This window comes from Anomalospiza imberbis, unplaced genomic scaffold (genome assembly GCF_031753505.1).
Source record: "Anomalospiza imberbis isolate Cuckoo-Finch-1a 21T00152 unplaced genomic scaffold, ASM3175350v1 scaffold_46, whole genome shotgun sequence".
Lineage (NCBI taxonomy): Eukaryota > Metazoa > Chordata > Aves > Passeriformes > Viduidae > Anomalospiza > Anomalospiza imberbis.
In genome coordinates this window covers 824,859-844,221 of record NW_027100070.1, presented here as the reverse complement: position 1 = coordinate 844,221, position 19,363 = coordinate 824,859, and the positions used below count along the sequence as shown (strand labels likewise).

The 19,363-nt window shown below is 53.9% G+C and overlaps 1 protein-coding gene across 1 annotated transcript in view; it reads left to right on the top strand.

Annotated features, from left to right (window-relative positions):
* The window catches only part of LOC137466879 (uncharacterized), a 285,911-nt gene that overhangs the window by 179,952 nt on the left and 86,596 nt on the right, over positions 1–19,363 (top strand). The window lies entirely within an intron of this gene.

Below are 19,363 nucleotides of genomic sequence, written 5' to 3'. Positions count from 1 at the left end.
ACAAGCCCATCCAGCCCCTCACCTTCCCTCATCCACAGGGAATCCTTTGCCTCTCACATCTCTCAGTGGCAAACTGAGTGTAGCAGGAATGCTGGGGATTTCTGACCTCAGAGAGCCAGGAATTATGTGTGGGTAGGAAAACAATTCCTAAACAAGCTACTGCCAGCCTCTCCTGACTTGTCACTGTCCTTTCTGCCTGAACAGGTCCCCATGTGCAGCCACAGCCGATGTCCAACAGCAGCTCCATCAGCCACTTCCTCCTGCTGGCACTGGCAGACACGTGGCAGCTGCAGCTCCTGCACTTCTGCCTCTTCCTGGGCATCTCCCTGGCTGCCCTCCTGGGCAACGGCCTCATCATCAGCGCCATAGCCTGCGGCCACCACCTGCACACGCCCATGTTCTTCTTCCTGCTCAACCTGGCCCTCAGCGACCTGGGCTCCATCTGCACCACTGTCCCCAAAGCCATGCACAATTCCCTCTGGGACACCAGCACCATCTCCTACACAGGATGTGCTGCACAGGTGTTTCTGGTTTTCTTCTTCCTTGGAGCAGAGTATTTCCTCCTGACCATCATGTGCTACGACCGCTACGTGTCCATCTGCAAACCCCTGCACTACGGGACCCTCCTGGGCAGCAGAGCTTGTGCCCTCATGGCAGCAGCTGCCTGGGTCAGTGCCTTTCTCTATTCACTGCTGCACACGGCCAATACATTTTCCCTGCCCCTGTGCCATGGCAATGCCCTGGGCCAGTTCTTCTGTGAAATCCCACAGATCCTCAAGCTCTCCTGCTCCAAATCCCACCTCAGGGAACTTGGGCTCATTGCTGTTAGTGCCTGTTTGGGACTTGGCTGTTTTGTGTTCATTGTTTTCTCCTATGTGCAGATCTTCAGGGCTGTGCTGAGGATCCCCTCTGAGCAGGGACGGCACAAAGCCTTTTCCACCTGCCTCCCTCACCTGGCTGTGATCTCTCTGTTCCTCAGAAATGGCACTCTTGCCTACCTTAAGCCCCCCTCCATGTCCTCCCCATCCCTGGATCTGGCCCTGTCAGTTCTGTACTCGGTGGTGCCTCCAGCCCTGAACCCCCTCATCTACAGCCTGAGGAACCAGGAGCTCAAGGCTGCAGTGTGGACAGTGATGACTGGATGCTTTCAGGGACATTAAACTGCTGGCTAATTTCTGCAAATAATTGTAATAAAAGTCATCTTTGGTACTTCTTGTTGGTTTCATTTTGGAGTTTCTTTTTATTTGTTTTTGTTTTTCCATGTTGTCCAAAAGGAAAAGCCATTCCTTGTGCCATTTCTCATTTCATTTCACTCCACCTTCCCTGTGTCTACAGACTGTGTCAATGAGGGGCTGCACTCTCGGTGCCTTTAAAGGAGCTAAAGGATGTCCCAGCAAAGTTTTCTGCAGAGACGCCCTTTTGTTGCCTTCTCTGGAGCTGCAGCAGCAATGTCTGTGTGCAGAGCTGGGGGCAGATCAGTGCTGGCACAGCAGCTGTGCCCAGCAGCAGCAGCACTTGGTGTTGCCAGTGCTGCTCCCGTGGCCCTGCCCCGCTGCCCTGGTGGCCCTGGTGTTGCTGCAGGGCCTGAGTGCTCTCGGGGCCGGGCACAGTCCTGGGGGTGGCAGTGCCGGGGCTGCAGCAGGGACAGCCCATGGGCACTGCTGGGGCAGTGCTGACGCCTCAGGCCAGGGCCTGGGGGCTCCAGGCTCCTTGCCCAGGCTCTCTCAAGAACACGGCCAGGCCAATGCTCAGCACAGAAAACCCCCGTGAGCAGCCCCAGGCTGGCCGTGGGCAGGCTGGGGGCAAACAGCATGGCTGGTGCTCTGCAAGGGCCCTGGGGGAGAGGGGAAGGAGCAGCAGAGCAGGGGCTGATCCATCCCCAGTGCGCTGGACAGCCCAGGGCAGCGTCCCAGAGCGTCCTCATGGAGCTGCCAACAACATCCCCCCTCTGCAGCCCTGGCCTCTCCCCCAGCTCACACAGGTGCCGCATCCTTGCAGGCACAGCCACGGCAGCACTGGCTCAGGAGCCCCTGTTTGCATTGCACACAGCAGGCGGGAGCACCCCCATGCTGCTGCTGTGGGGACATGAACCTGAGCGAGCACAAATGCCATCAGCCCCTGGGGCCAGGAAGGGCTGGGGGATGCCAGGGAAACCACTCAGCTTTGTCCTGGCCTCTGCAGTCAGCCAGAAAGTTTGTTCCCATCAGCTGGGAGTTTCCTGTCCCACTGCAGACGCTGATGCTCAGAGCCAGGGCTGCCTGGCAGCCACCACCAAACTGCCCTGAGCATTTCCTTGGCTTCACCTTTGTATTGTTTTCTCTTTTCTAGTTGAAATTTCTTTCCATTGCCCACCCCTGTTCCCTCCCCTGCAAACAGCCCATCCCTGACTGCCCTTTCCTCTCTGGCCCCACTCCCCATTCCAGTTCCTGACTTGGCACCATGAGAACGGCCCTTGGGGAGCAGGATCATCCCACAAGTGCTGCAGAAATTGTCTGCAGGCTCCTGCAGTGCCTCGTGCTGCTCCCTTGCCACAGGCAGCCCAGGCCAGGGGGGCACATCTGGGCTGCTGTGTCTGGCTGTGGGGCTGCCTGTTCTGGGCAGTGAGGAGGGGCTGCAGAGGCTCTGCAGGACTGACAGGATGGGCTTTGGGGCTGTGAGGAGAAGCTGAGGGACCTGGGCTGCTGGAGCTTCTGAAGAGGAGGCCCAGGGCTCCTCCTGCAACTGCTCCCAGGGTGGTTTCAGAGAATCCCAGAATCAGCAAGGCTGGAAAAGACCTTGGAGATCATCAAGTCCAACCTGTGCCCTGACAGTGCCTTGTCTTCCCTGGGCCTCCTCTTCTCCAGGATAAACAACCCCAGCTCCCTCAGCCGCTCCTCACAGGAATTGTGCTCCAGACCCCTCACCAGCCTTGTTGCCCTTCCCTGGACATGCTCCAGCCCCTCCAGGTCCTTCCTAAATTGGGGGGCCCAGAACTGGACACAGCACTCGAGATGCTGCCCAACCAGTGCTGAGCACAGGGGAAGAATCACTGCCCTGCTCCTGCTGGCCACATCATTCCTGATCCAGGCCAGGAGCCATTAGCCTTTTTGGCCACCTGGGCACACTGCTGGCTCATGTCCAGCCTGCTGTCCATCAGTCCCTGCAGGTCCCTTTCTGCCTGGCTGCTGTCTAGCCACTCTGTCCCTCAGCAGGGGTTGTTGTGGCCAAAGTGCAGGACCTGGCACATGGACTTGTTAAACCTCACCTTGTTGGATTTGGGTCGTGGATCCAGCCTGTCCACGGCCCTGTGAAGAGCCCTCCTAAGCTCCAGCAGATCAACACTCCCCGCCAGCTTGGTGTCACCACGGTTCCATGAGGCCCCAAAGTCTCCCAATGGTGTCCATGATTCCGTGAGGCCTCCCAGTGTCACAATGTCCCTTTGGTGTCACAAAGTCCTTTGGATCCTTGGGCCCCACCGTGTCACAATGGATCCTTGGTTCCATGAGGTCTGGCAGGGCAGCAATGCTCTCCTTGGTTCCCGCTGTCTCCCACACCTCCCACTGTCAGGCTATAGAAGGACACCTGGCTGATGAAGGGGAGTGGGAGTGGGTACCTACTCGAGGAGATAATAATAAAAATCCCTCCCAACCCCCTCTCCCAAGCCAGGTGCCACTTTAGATTCGGTATGATCCCCTGGATCTGGAGAGTCAGCCAGATGGTTTAGAAGAAAATTATCTGCCCAGTGAGCCTCCCAATTATGATTCAGCTGTGAGACAGATCAGCACCTCTAACATCAAAAAGGAAAGAAGGGTAATCATGGTGGGTGACTCCCTCCTGAGGGGAACAGAGGGCCCCATATGTCGACCAGGCCCACCCCACAGAGAGGTCTGCTGCCTCCCTGGGACCCGGGTACGGGATATCACTGACACACTGCCTGGGCTGATTCAGCCCTCTGATTATTACCCACTGCTGGTACCCCAGGCTGGCAGTGATGAGATTGAAAAGAGGAGTGTCAAGGCAATTAAAAGGGACTTTAGGGCATTGGGTCAGGTGGTTAATAGGACAGGGGCACAGACAGTCTTTTCCTCAGTCCCTTTGGAGTCGGAGAAAAACGGTGAAAGCAATAGGAGAGCTCACATTATCAACGAGTGGGTCAAGGGTTGGTGTCATTGGCCAAATTTGGGATTCTTTAATCATGGGGCAACTTTTATGGCACCTGGCCTGCTTGGACCAGATGGGCTCCATCTTTCTGTGAAGGGCAGAAGAATTTTAGCTCATGAACTGGCAGAACTTGTTGAGAGGGCTTTAAACTAGGTCTGAAGGGGAAGGGGATGCAGCTGGGCTGTCTGGAAGCAGGCTCGTGGGTGGTAAGCCTGAGTTAGGGGTGAAATCAGCAGCCCAGCTGAGGTGCATGTACGCCAATGCACACAGCATGGGTGACAAACAAGAAGAGCTGGAGGCCATGGTGCAGCAGCAGAGCTATGATGTAATTGCCATCACTGAAACAGGGTGGGACGACTCACATGGCTGGAGCGCTGCACTGGATGGCTGCAAGCTCTTCAGGAGAGACAGGAAAGGGAGAAGAGGTGGAGGGGTGGACCTTTACATTGGGGAAGCTTTTGACGCCATAAGTATTGCAACTTATAACGATGAAGTCGAATGTCTATGGGTAAGAATTAGGGAAGGCCAACAAGGCTGACATCCTACTGGGAGTCTGTTATCATTCACCCAACCGAGAAGAAGAGTTGGACAACTCATTCTATAAGCAGCTAGAGAATATTTCTGGATCTTCAGCCCTTGTTCTTGTAGGCGACTTCAACCTGCTGGACATCTGCTTGGAACTCAATACAGCTGAAAAGAGGCAGTCCAGGAAATATTTAGAGTTTGTGGAGGACAATTTTTTGTCGCAGCTGGTGAGTGAGCCCACCAGGAGAGGGACTATGTTGGATCTGTTGTTTGTAAATAGAGATGGGCTGGTGGGAGATGTGGTGGTTGGAGGCCGCTTGGGGCACAGTGATCATGAAATTATAGAATTCTCAATATTTGGAGAAGTCAGGAGGAACACTAATAAGACTTTTACATTGGACTTCGGAGGGCAGACTTTGGCCTATTTAGGAGACCTATTTAGAGAGTTCCTTGGGAAGCAGCCCTTGAAAACAAAGGAGTTCAGGAAAGGTGGGGCAGCTTCAAAACAGAGATCTCAAGGGCACAGGAAGAGACTGTCCCTATATGCCAAAAGACGAGTAGACGAGGCAAACGTCCAGTCTGGATGGGCAAGGAGGTTTTGAAGGAACTTAGGAATAAAAAGAGGATGTATCATCTTTGGAAGGAGGGTCAGGTCTCTCAGGAAGTATTTAAGGGGCTTGCTGGGGCATGAAGGGAAGAAATTAGGGAGGCCAAACCTCAGTTTGAACTTAAAATGGCAGCTTCTGTAAAGGATAATAAAAAAATGTTTTTACAAATACATCAATGGTAAAAGGAAGGGTAAGACCAACCTTTGTTCTTGATTAGATGTGGAAGGGAATTTAATAACTGCAGATCAGGAGAAGGCAGAGGTGCTTAACGCCATTTTTTTGCCTCAGTTTTTAGTGAGAAGATGATTTGCCTTCAGGACAACTCTCCTTCTGGGCTGGTTGATGGTGCCAGGGAGCTGAGTGGTGCACCCATTATCCTTGAGAGGCAGTCAGAGAACTGCTGAGTTGCTTGGATGTTCATAAATCCAAAGGACCAGATGGGATCCACCCCAGGGTGATGAGGCAGCTGGCAGATGAGCTTGTGAAGCCACTCTCCATCATTTACCAGCAGCCCTGGCTCACTGGTGAGGTACCAGATGACAGGTGACTGGACAGTGCCGAGGCAGAAAGGGACCTGGGGGCACTGGTCAACAGCAGGCTGAACATGAGCCAGCAGTGTGTCCAGGTGGTCAAGGCGGCCAATGGCTCCTGGCCTGGATCAGGAATGGTGTGGCCAGCAGGAGCAGGGAGGTCATTCTTCCCCTGTACTTGGCACTGGTGTACTTGGCATTCTTACCCTGTACTGGCACCGTTCCTCGAGTGATGTGTCCTGTTTTGGGCTCCCGAATTGAAGGGGGACACAGAGGACCTGGAGCGTGTCCAGAGAAGGGCAAAAAGGCTGGTGAGGGGTCTGGAACACAAGCCCTGTGAGGAACGACTGAGAGAGCTGGGGTCGTTTCGCTTAGAGAAGACTCAGAAGTGACCTTATCACTCTACATATTCCTGAAAGGTGGTTGCAGTCAGGTGGGGGTCGGTCTCTCTCCTCACAACAACTGACTGAATCAGGGGACAGTGTCTTAAGCTACAGCAAGGGAAATTTAGGTCGGAGATCAGGAAAAATGTTTTTATGGAAAGGGTGATAAATTCCTGGAACTGTCAGTCCAGGGAGGTGGTGGAGTCACCATCCTGGGATGTGTTTAAGAAAGACTGGATGTGGCACTCAGTGCCATGGTTTAGCTGAGGTGGTGTTGGGGCATGGGCTGGACTTGATGACCTTAAAGGTCTCTTCCAACCCAGCAATTCTGTGATTGTGTGACATCACAGACCAGGTTGTGACATCATATAGATGGCTGTGACATCCCTGGTTTATTATGTGACATCACAGAGCAGGCTGTGACATCAGAGCATGCCTGTATGACATCACAGAGCAGAGTGAGCTGTGAGGTCAAAGAGTGTGCTGTGACATCATAGGGTGGCTGTGTTCCATCACTGAAGGTGTTGTGACATCACAGGGTGGGGCTGTGAGCCCACAGAGGTGCTGTGTGACATGCTAAGTGAGTTCTGCCATCACAGAGCAGGCTGTGACATCACAGAGCAGGCTGTGACATCACAGAGCAGGCTGTGACATGATAGAGGAGGTTGTGATGTCACAAAGTCGGCTGTGACATTACAGGCTGGCACTGTGACATCACAGAACAGGCTGTGAGGCCACAGAGAAGACTCTGCCATCATAGAAAAGGGCTCTGTGACATCACAGAGCAGCTGTGTGATGGGCTGGCTGTGACATCACAGCTGGCTGTGACATCACAGCGAGGCTGCATAACTTCACAAAGGTGGCTGTGACATAATAGGGCTGGCTTTGACATCATAGAGCTGGCTGTGACATCACAGGGCAGATTTTGTGATATCACAGAGCAGACTGGGACCTCAAAGAGCAGGCTGTGACATCAGAGGACACCTGTATGAAATCACAAGTGGCTTATTACATCTCAGAGTGGGCTGTGTGACATCACAGGGGCTGTGTGACATCACAGGGGCTGTGTGAGGTCACTGGGGAGGTCACTCCACCCCGGCCCCCCCTCCCAGTTCCCCCAGAGAAGTTCAACGCTGCTTGTGCACAGAGGGGTCCCCTGTCCCCCCGGGTCCCCCCGCCCCCGGCACCGCAGCCTCCCCCAGAGGATGTTCCACGAGATCGACCCCAGAGCCTGACACGGGGACGGGGGCTGGGGCTGTGGGGGGTGGGACAGGGGGACAGGGACCCCCCGGCAGCGTCCCCGTGTCCCCCAGGGCCAGAGCCTGGGCCAGGGCTCCTTCACCCTGTTACCAACGAGGGCTTGAGAGCGCTGAAAAAATCCCCAGCAAGGGATCAGCAAAAACCAGATTTAACATTAAGCGACAGCACCACAAAGTTCCTTGGCAAGAGTCACTCTGCTCCTGACTGGACACTGCAGGCACACCAAGGAAACAAAGCAACAACAAAACCAAACAAAATCCAGGCAATCAAACCAGAAATGAACCGGGAATTAGGGCTTTCCTTCCTATGGAAAAGAACTGTCCTTCTTGTCCAGGTGCCCATGGCCAGAATTGGGATTTCACCTCCAACACTGCCTGTTGTGACAGACTGGAGGAGATTGTTGGCTGGAAACATTTCATGTGTGGGGAGGAAGGGGCAGGTCCAGCCTTGCCCTGCCCTGGAACCCCAGCCCTGCCCTGCCCTGGAAGCCCAATCCCCCCAGAGCCTCTATCCCAGCCCAGCAGTGTCTGCCAGTCCCTGGCACAGCACAGGCAATGCTCCACAGCCACCTCTGGAGCCCCCAGCCCAGCTCCTGAGTGACCAAATGACCCCAAGTCCCACCAGGGGGAAGGGCCCAGGAACACCAAGGGGTATTTAAGGCTGACCACAAGGCAAGCACACATCTTGACCCTACCTCCTCTTGGAATTTCCATCTGAACAGTGCTGGAATCCAGGAGTTGGTAGCTCTGTGTGTGCTTCTCTAAATCTTTTTCATCATTCTCTATTTCTGTCTCTTATTCTTTTATTTCTGTCCTCTTGAACATTTTGAGTAACTTAAAACTCAGATGGCTTAGAGTTTGTGAAGTTGAATGGACCAATATACAGCTTTGAAAAGTGTTTTTTGTTCATTGAATGTCTTATTAAACCTTTTCCCTAAGTTTCAGCTCCTTGGCACCAGACTTGTTGCCCTTCTCTGGACATGATCCAGCCCCTCCATGTTGTGGCCAAAGTGCAGGACCTGGCACTTGGACTTGTTAAACCTCACCTTGTTGGATTTGGGCCCTGGATCCAGCCTGTCCAGGTCCCTCTGCAGAGCCCTCCTGCCTTCCAGCACATCCACACCCACACCCACCTTGGTGTCATCTGTAAATTTGCTGATGCTGGACTCAATCCCTTCATGCAGATCATCCATGCAGACATTGATATCCACACTGGCTGGCTCTGATCCCTCGGCCATCCTGTGGGTGCCCTGTGATGGCACTCAGGGTGGTCTGTTCCAGAACCTTGCCGGGCACCGAGGTCAGGCTTACAGGCCTGGAGTTCCCCAGATCCTCCTCCCAGCCCTTCTTGGGAATGGGCTCACACTGGCACCTCCAGTGTTCTGGGACCTCCCTGGTGAGCCAGGACTGATGGTAAATGATGGAGAGCAGCTTGGGGAGCTCATCCACCAGCTCCCTCATCCCCCTAGGATGGATCCCATCTGATCCCATACACCTGTGAGCATCTGAGTGGCCCAGCAGGTCCCCAGCTGCTCCCTCCTGGATTACAGGGGGCTGTTCTGCTCCCTGTGCCCATCTACCAGCCCAGGAGAACTCTTGTCCTGAGGACAACCTGTCGTTATATTGAAAATTGAGTCAAACAAGATGTTAAGTTGCTCAGCCTTTTCCTTATCTTTAGTTGCTATATTCTCCACTGCATCCAATAAAAAGTAGAACTTCTCCTTCCTCCTCCTTTTGCTATAAATTTTTTTATAAAAACATTTTTTATTCTTTTTACAGAAGCTACCAGCTTGAGTTCTAATTGAGCTTTCACCTGTCAACTTCTCTTTCTGCATGACCTAACAACATCCTTAAACACTTCCTGAGTTGCCGGTCCTTTTTCCCCTGACTTCCCACAAAAGCTCCACGGGCAGCCAGGGCAGTCATTTTCCTCACCAGCGCATCTTTGGCCACAGTGGCACAGGCTGCTCCATCCCCCTTAAGATTACTTGTGTGAAATGTGTCCATCCACCCTGGACCCCTTTGTTTTTAAGGGCTGTTTCCCATTAAAAAATCAGTACCTGATTCAGTACTCCCCAAATCTGCATCCTACATAGGCCAAAGTCTGCCCTTCCTAATTCCAGTGTGGCAGTTTTGTTGCTGCCCCTCCTTCTTTCACAGAACATTGAAAACTTGATTATTTCATGGTCACTGTGCCCCAGGCAGCCAACGACCCCCACATCTGCCACCAGCCCTTCTCTGTTTGTGAGCAGCAGGAGACAGAGCTTTCCTTGGCAGTGGAGTGTTACCAAAAATTCAGTAAAACAGAAAACTCCTTCACACCAATGCAGCATTAAGAAGCAGCATTCTCTATTCAGCTGGATGCATGGGGGACAGCTCCTCCCAAACCCAAGCATGCTGAGTACAGGAAAGTTTCTGTTCATATTCTGTATTTTGCACACATGTTCATTGATTGTCCTGGACTAAACACACATCTGATAATCATTTCCCCAGAATCATTGACATATTTCCCCTCCCGTTTACCCATGCTCTCTTCTGTGCTGGGGGTCTCTCTGGTGGTCCCTGGTGGTCATGGACCCCAATGTTCCAGTGGGCCTGGCTGAGCTGGCAGGACACTGAGGCTGGTGAACTTCCAGTTCCCCTTCTGAGACAATGGGCATTGTGTGGTTTCCATAGGCCTGGGGATTTGGAGAACAAGCTCCAGGTGTCAGCTCACCTGGTGGAGACAATTTATCATCTGGAACATGAGGTCACAGAGTGGGCTATGACATCACAGAGTGGGTTATGTGAGGTCATCAATAAGCTTTGCCATCATAGGCCATCTCTGTGACATCACAGGGGGGCTGTGTGACATCCCAGTAGGGCTGTGTGAGGTCACTGGGTTGGTCACTCCACCCCAGCTCCCCCTCACAGTTTCTCCCAACAAGTCCAATGCTGTTCATGCCCAGCGGTGTCCCTGTCCCCCGGTATCCCCCCGGTCCACCTGGAGCCACAGCCCCCACCAAAGGATGTTCCACAGGATCCACCCCAGAGCCTGACATGGGGAAAAGGGGCCAGGGCTGTGTGACCAGGACATCAAGGACGTGGATTATCCAGGTCCCTGTGGCCTGGGTTGGGTTCCCCAGGGCAGGAAAGATGTCTGGCAGCTGGAGCAGGGTTAGGGAAGGGCCTCCAAGGTGGGGCTGGAGACCTTGGGCTGTGAGCAGAGGCTGAGGGAGCTGGGCTTGTCCAGCCCGGAGCAGGGAAGGCTGAGGGGCTCCTCATCCCAGCCTGGCAGTGCCAGCGAGGAGGGGATGGAGAACACAGAGCCAGGCTCTTCACCGGGGGCCTGGTGGGAGACAGAAGCCAACGGGTGGAAGGGGCAAGAGGGGAGATCAGCCAGGCCAGGAGGAGATGAAATGAGTCAGGCTGGTTTCAGCATTTCCTCAACACCAAAAGCAGCCTGACCTCCCTTCTCCATCCACCACTGACAGCTTTGCAAATCAGGAATTGTTGGAGATGTTTTGCCCCCACACCAGGGCGAGCATTACTGATACAAGAACTTAATTGTGTTTATTTCTACCACAGAACCACGGCTGCCTACAATCAATTCTGGTATGGAAATCACTTGTGGATGGTGGACTCATCAGACACTGCTGGGACGTTGCACATTGCTCAGGGAAGAGTGTGATTGTTATTAAATTGTGTCCTGTTCAACCATGGTCTGTTGGCCATGAAGAGAAACTTTCTGTGCCTCTGAGTCTCACCAGGTCCTGACCCCCAAAGGACACAAACCTGATGAGTTGTGGTTCCCACTCCAGTGGTGGCACTTGGACCTCCCTCCATCCCCAGAGCAGAGCTCCCTTATCCCAGAAAGTCCCTGGCAATGCAGGGATGAAGGAAACAGGACAGGCTGTGGGGATCAGGGGCAGGGCACAGCCAGGGATTTGGGGTGGTTGTGAGCCCAGGGCAGGACCCGGCCCTTGGCCTTGGTGAACCTCATCCAATTGTCCTGGGCCCATGGCTCCAGCCTGTCCAGATCCCTCTGCAGAGCTTCCTGCCCTCCAGCACAGCCACACTCCCACCCAGCTTGGGCTCACCTGGGAACTGACTAAGGGTGCCCTCGATGGCCTCGTCCAGATCAGCAATAAAGAGATTTCACTGACCTGGCCCCAGTCCTGAGCCCTGGGGACACCCCTGGATGTGACTCCATTCCTCAGCTGCTCTGAGTGCCAGGGGTTGGATGAGGGAAATGGTGGGGAGGGGTTGGGGACAAAGTGTGATTGATTGTCAGCCATGAAGGGTCTTGATGTCCACATTTATTCAGACTGCATTAGGAGGTGCTGGGGGTCAATATCAATTGGACATTGCTGATATCCATCTCTAAACAGGAAAAACTGGAAAAGAAAACAGGACAAAACAGTTCTCTCTGCATAGTTTGCAAAACAGTATATTCACTTTAAATACACTACTGAAATCTGTCTAATTCATCACAGAAGAATTGAAAACTTCAATTATTCCCATGGGCTTTTCTTGTTTGGAAGTTTTAAACAAATCTTTATGAGCCTTTCTCACTGAATTCCTAAAAGAAGGAGCTCAAGAAAGAATAGGCCTCTGGAGTAGTAAAATTCATTAGCAACCTCCAAGTGGCTGAGGATCCATCCCCATCAGAGCAGCAATGACCAGCAATGGGCACAGCTTTGTGGCTGCCCCAGCTCTGGGATGGGCCCTGGGCCTGGAGCAGGAGCAGCTCTGGAGGGCCCCAAGGCCGGGCTCTTGTGCTGGCCTGGGCAGATGGGATGGCAGCAGGGGCTGCAGAGCTCTCAGCACCTCAGCCCGAGGGGAGCAGGGCAGCCAGGGAGCCTCCTTTGGCCTTGGCCAAGCCCCTTCCCCCATGGCTGGGGCTGAGTCCTGGCTGAGCTGCAGCTGCTGCTGTGCCCTGGCCAGGGGCTGAGGCCGTGGGGCCAGTGGCCAGAGCAGCCTGGGCTGAGCAGAGCTGTGGGGCCAGAGCCGGCTGGGCTGTGCTGGGGAGAGGCCCTTGGTGCTGCACAGAGCTCAGGGCAGCTGGCAGAGCTTGCAGGGAGCTGGGCTGGGCTCAGACAGCCTGGCACAGAAACCATCAGTGTCCATCCCAGCCTGGCTGAGCGTGCAGGGCAGGACTCAGCCCAGGCCTTGTGGGGCAGGGCCAGCGCCTGTGCAAGGCATGGAAAACAGGCAAGTGCCCGAGAGAGGAGGCTGCTCTGTGCCCTTGGGGGCATGGACACAGCAGGAACACTCAGGAGCCCAAAGAGCCTCCATGGCTGTGCTGGAGACCAAGGCTGGAGCAGGGAAATGCAGGGCTGCTGCGCCATGGGGAGGGCATTGAATTCCAGCACACACCTCAGCTCTCTGATGGTCCCGGCACCATGCTGGGCCCTGTTTCAGGCTGGAGCAGAGCAGATGTTGATGGCACAGGAGCCCTGCGGGGCTGGCAGGGACCTGCAGCTTGCAAGGTGCTCTGCTCTCCCTCAGCTCCTCTCTGAGAGATCCAATCCCAGCTCGGCAGCTCAGGGCACAAGTGGCACTGCCTGGTCATGGGCACACAGCTGATGTCTGCCTGGAAAGGGGCACAGGTTTTAGTACTTGTACATTTCATATTATACAAACACATTTTTAGTATCTGTGTCACTTCAGTACTTTTAAGAAACAGCAATTTTCTGAAGTACTGATGGCAGAAGGAAAAGAAATACTGATCTTCCTGTCTCCTTGAGTCACCAATATTCTGTTTATTCTTTCCTCTCCCTCTTCCTTCAGGTGTTTCCAGTTCTCCTGTTGAAATGGCCATGTCTAAGGACATCTCTGCTCTAGACCAGGTGGATCTATGTACTTCCCGTTGCACCCAGATTTCCCCCTCCAGATGCTTTCTGGTCATTCAAATGTCTCTCAACGGACTGGTTTCACTGTTTTGCACATCAGGGAGTGGCCCAATTTTTTGAAGTTCAAATAAATATGAATTATATCTTACTATTTTCAAATCTATCATAGAATTACATTTTCTTGTGTCTTTGTCTAAAACTGTTCCTGTACAGAAATCCCTTGGGGATGGGGGACATGTCAGATGCTGCTGGGACATCACAGAGAGCTGAGGGAAGAGCTGTGATGGTTATTAAAGTGTTCAAATGTTCAACTTGTGTTTGTTGGCAGGAAACCTTTCTGTGCCTCTGAGTGTCACCATCCCTGAGCCCAAAGGACACAAACCTGATGAGTTGTGGTTCCCACTGCAGGGGCACTTGGACCTTGGCTCTGCACAGGAGAGCTCTTCATCCACTTTCTCTCTTTTCCTCTCTCTGGGCATGGAGGGAGCTCCTGACTTCAGCCTGTGACTCGTGTGTGCAAAGAGCAAATCTGGACAGAATCAGGGCAGGGAGGGGTTGGGGGGCCTTGGGATCTGTGCTGGGCACAGAAGGTGTTTTCCATTGCTCTGAGAATGTCTGCTGTGCACAGTGGAGTTAATATCCAGCAGAGGAATGACTTTTGCATCTGATGGAGCTGTGCCTCCCCTTGACTTTGCTGGCTGACAAGAAATGAACATCCCTCTGTGTCTCGGGCAGCTCTTCCTCCAAGGAAAGCAGGTGGGAGTTGGAGCCAAGGAGCTGAAACCTGCACGTGCAGCCTGGGCTGGAGGGAGCTCAGATTTGCACAAGGCTGCTCTGAGTGCCAGGGCTTGGATGGGGGAAATGGTGGGGTGGGGGTAGGGACAGAGTCTGACTGATTGTAAGCCATGAAGGGTCTTGATTTTCATATCTATTCCAACTGCATAAGGAGGCACTTGGATTCAGTGTAAGTTGGAGATTGTACATATCAGTGTATTACCAGGGGAAAAAAAAACAACAGGACCAAAAAAATCTTTTCTCACTGTCTTTTTAAATGTAGAGTATTCAATTTGAAGGGGCTTCTGAAATTGCTCTAATTAACCACAAATTATTTGAACACTTACATCATTCCCAGAGGCTTGGCTTGTTAATCTGTTCTGAATGTTAATGAGCTCTGGGACACTGAATTGCTGAACTGAAGAGCTGAAGGCTGAAGAAGCCTCTGGAGCAGTAAAATTCAGCAGCAGCCTCCAAGTTGCTGAGGATGTCAGCAGCCCCCACTGAGGCCATCCCTGCCCAGAGACCGTGGGGGAATGGGCAGACAAGGAGAGCGTCCCTGGGGCTGGGGCAGCAGAACTCAGAGGCACCAGCGGCTCCAGCTGGGAAATGGAGTGTGGAATGTGGCTGTGAAAGCCCTGCCTGGGCTGTGCCAAGCAGGACACACAAGCCCTGACTCCCATCCCCCAAACAACTCTCAAGGAGACATTTAAGAGGAATTACAATTGTTTGTGTCCTCTGAGTTGGATGCACTGGAGAAATACCAACAAGAGATTCTCAGGAGCTCAAAACAACAAAACAGCCTCTATTGGGAACTTTAGAAGATCAGAGAAAATTTGGCAGAAGGTCTTATACAACATTTAATCAACAAAAACACTTCTCAGAGTGTTAACTTGGCCCATTCAACTTGAAAAGCTCCAATCCTGTTCAATTTTGAGTTAATCAAAATTTGCAAGAAGACACAGAAATAGAGAAAAATAAGATTTAGAGAAGCACACACAGAGCTACCAATTCCTAGATTCCAGTGGTTCTCAAAAATATAGAAATTCCAAGAGGAGGTAGGGTCAAGATGTGTGCTTGCCTTGTGGTCAGCCTTAAATACCCCTTGGTGTTCCTGGGCCCTTCCCCAGGTGGGACTTGGGGTCATTTGGTCACTCAGGAGCTGGGCTGGGGGCTCCAGAGGTGGCTGTGGAGCATTGCCTGTGCTGTGCCAGGGACTGGCAGACACTGCTGGGCTGGGATAGAGGCTCTGGGGGGATTGGGGTTCCAGGGCAGGGCAGGGCTGGGGTTCCAGGGCAGGGCAAGGCTGGACCTGCCCCTTCCTCCCCACACATGAAATGTTTCCAGCCAATAATCTCCTCCCGTCTGTCACAACAGGCAGTGTTGGAGGTGAAATCCCAATTCTGGCCATGGGCACCCGGATGAGAAGGACAGCTCTTTTCCATATGAATGAAAGCCCCAGGTCTCAGCTCATGTCTGGTTTGATTGCCTGGATTCTGTTTGGTTTTGTTGTTGCTTTGTTTCTTTGGTATGCCTGAAGTGTCCAGTCAGGAGCAGTGACTCTTGCCAAGGAACTTTGTGGTGATGTCACTTAATATTAAATCTGGTTTTTGCTGATCCCTTGCTGGGGATTTTTTCAGCGCTCTCAAGCCCTCGTTGGTAACAGGGTGAAGGAGCCCTGGCCCAGGCTCTGGCCCTGGGGGACACGGGGACGCTGCCGGGGGGTCCCTGTCCCCCTGTCCCACCCCCCACAGCCCCGGCCCCCGTCCCCGTGTCAGGCTCTGGGGTCGATCTCGTGGAACATCCTCTGGGGGAGGCTGGGGCGCCGGGGGCGGGGAGACCCGGGGGGACAGGGGACCCCTCTGTGCACGAGCAGCGTTGGACTTCTCTGGGGGAACTGGGAGGGGGGGCTGGGGTGGAGTGACCTCCCCAGTGACCTCACACAGCCCCTGTGATGTCACACAGCCCCTGTGATGTCACACAGCCCCTGTGATGTCACAGAGCCAACTCTGAGATGTCACCCTGTGATGTCATACAGCTGCTCTGTGATGTCACAGAAGACTGTGAGATGCCACAATGTCACCCTGCAATGTCACTATTTGTTCTTTGGTGTCACAGCCTGCTCTATGACATTACACAGCCACCCGGTGATGTCACAACCCACTCTCTGTTGTCACAGAGCCACCCTCTATGATGGCAGGATCTGCTCTATTACCTTATACCCTTCTCTATGATGTCACAGCCTGCCCTGTGATGTCACAACCCCCTCAGTGATGTCACAAAACCCTCCCTGTGATGTCATGCTTCCACTCTGTAATGTCACAGCACACACTTTGACCTCACTGCCTGCTCTATGATGTCATACAGCCATGCCATGATGTCACAGCCTGCTCTGTGATGTCACACAGTCCCCTCTGTCATGCCATAGCTGCTTGATGACCTCACACAACACACTCTGTGATGTCATAGCCCAGTCTGTGACCTCACACAACCCACTCTGTGCTGTCACACAGCCCCTCTCTGACATCACAGCTGCTCTGTGCCTCCGTGACACAGCCACAGAGCTGCTGCTGTGACACAGCCCCCTCTGGGACACCCCACAGCCCCTGCCAGTGCTGAGCCCCTGTGAGCTCTGTCTGTGCCCTGCTCGTGTCCCTGGGATGCCCTGGCAGTGCCCCAGCCCTGCTGGGCTGTGCACAGGAGCTGCTCCTGGCCAGAGCTGTCTCTCTGCAGCGCTGCCCTTGCCAGGAGCTGCCTCGGGGCCAGGAGCCCAGCCCAGCTCAGCAGCACAGACACAGCACCAGGACTTTAATGACCTCTGGGGCTTTGGTGCTGTTTGCATCAGACCCAGTCCCTCAGAGTGTGCTCAAAATACTTCTCAAGAACTCAAAAAGTCAGATTCAAATTCCAAATTTCTTTAACTGTAAATGGGTTCCACTCAAGGACACAATTCATATCAAAGTGTCCCCAGGCCCCAGGCAGAGCAGAGAACTGGAGGCACTGATGACAGGTGGGGACAAACAAGGCAAAGGTGTCTCTGGTGCTGAGCAAACCTGGATGTGTCTCAGGAATGCAAAGGGCCAAGGCTGAGCCCCAGCCCCTGGCAAGGCAGATCCTGTCCCTCCCTCCTTGCTCAGGGCTCTTCCCGGGATGGGCACTGCCATGTGGGGATGTGCCATGCCAAGGGCAGGACCATGGGGCGGCCCCTGCCAGGCTGCTGAGCAGGGACAAGGAGGCCATGAGGCCCCAGGGCTGCAAGGGTCACTTGTCCCCTCGTGGCCTCAGGCCCAGGGCCAGCAGCCATGGCCAAAGGGCTGCACAGGTTGGCTCTGTCAGGGCCTTGCAGCTGCTGCACATCCCTGTGCCCTCTGCAGCCCAGGCTGTCCTGCGGTGTCCCTGCCCTGGCCTCTGTCCCTGCAGGCTGTCGTCATCCCCCGGCTGCCCCACCTCACTGGCCCCTTCCTTTGCTGACAGCTCTGCCTCCTGCCTGGCCCTGCCTGGCCACACAAAGCCTTGGCCTTGGTGCCCAAAGGGTTCATTCCATTTTTACCGTGCCTGTGAACTTCCAGCACAGGAACAAGGCATGCAGGGGCTGCTTTCCCAGCAAGGATGGCTGGAAGAGAAGAAGAAGACATCTGGCTCAAGGGTGCAGTGATAGAGAAAACAAGGACTGAATCTGGGAACTTGGGGTGGGATTTATGGAAATGGGTAAATTGTAATTGGCATTTAGCGACTGTATATGAGCAACACACTGGTAGAATTACATGTCCACGTCAGGTTAGGATTTATCCCTCACTGGGCCTCAGGCCTGAATAAATGATCCCCTCTTAAATAGCAAATGAGTGTTAAGGAGCCTCATTCTGACATTTTGTGTTTCAGAAACACGTGGCTTTTGCTCCTCTCTTCTACATGAGAGCTTCCTGGGCAGGGGCAATTTTTCCAATTGCATCGGCGAGGCTATGGCTGGAAAGGGCAGCGAGCAGATGGATTCAGCTTCTCCTGGCAGCCCCTGAGATGCCAGTTGTCATTTGTGTGCGCCGAGGATTCTGCTTCAGACTCGGAACTTGCGCAGCTGCTCCTCGGGCGCTGCTCGCACGCAGGCGCAGCGGTGCTGCAGCAGCTGTCCCGCACACAGGGAGGGCTCTGCAGCCTCCCAAGGGCCACCAAGGAGCGGAGGAGGGAACGTGCCCGGCATCTGCTGCAGGTCCGTGGGGCTGCAGGGCATCCTTGGGTCTCTTGGATAGGGGAGGGAGCGGGGCAAACGGAATCCAGAAGAGACAGGGATCAGACAGCCCCACGCCAGGCAGTGTTTTCTCCTCTGAGAGCTCCTCCGAGCTGAGCGAGCTGGTGAAGCCTGCGGAGCAAATGAGACCCAGGAGTGAGGGAAAGGCTGGCTGGGAAGGAGTCAGATAAACCCGTGTGGGCATTTCCCTTTCCAAGGGGCTCCTGGGCAGACAAAGGGGACAAGAAGGAGGCCCCACCTCATGACTTTCCTTTTTTTCCTTCAGGAGCTCTATTGCAGTCACTGCATACAAGAGTTGACTTGATCCCCTTGATGCCAGGGAGCACCAAGAGCTTGAACCTCGCTGGAGTCCAGCCCTGCCTGCCTATCACTGAGCAGAGGGAAAAGATGAAGAAACTGGGCAGGGCTTGAGCCAAATTGGCATTTTGCCACTTGTTATTTCCTCCCAGCTTTTGCAGCAGGGCGACAACCCCATGGCTGCAAACCACTCCCTTTTGCAAGGCAGACGTGGACCTCGCTGGTAGCTCAGGGCTCTTGAAGGGGCTGCTGCAGTTGGCAACAGGAGCTGTTGTTGAACTTTTCACATTGCTTAACCCCCCCTGCCAAATGCCATCAAGTGGCTGAGGAAGAACACAAAAAGATTAGCCTGGAGGAAGGGAGGCCAAAACCTTGGAAAAGGATGAAAGAAATGCTGTGATCGTGACATGACAAAAAAAAAAACCAATTTATTTTTGACAGCAAATGAGCACCCGCCGCCCTCCAGCCCTCCCAGACTGGCAGGCCGAGCGGAGCCGTTTCCATGGCATGAGGTGCTGGCAGCCTGCGGAGAGAAACCAGAGAGCCACGGTCAGTCACAGAAGGCTCCTGTCCCCCTGTCCCACCATGGCCTGGGCCCGGGCCAGGCTGCTGGCTGTGCTCAGAGCCCAAACCTCCCGAGCCATTCTCTGTTTCGAGAGAAGGGCAGCATGGCAGGCCACGTTCCACCTCCTCTGCTTAAGCACAGCACAGCAGCCTCCTCAGCAGCTGTAAGGGCAGGATGCCCGTGTGCCCGCTGCCCTCTGCCCGAA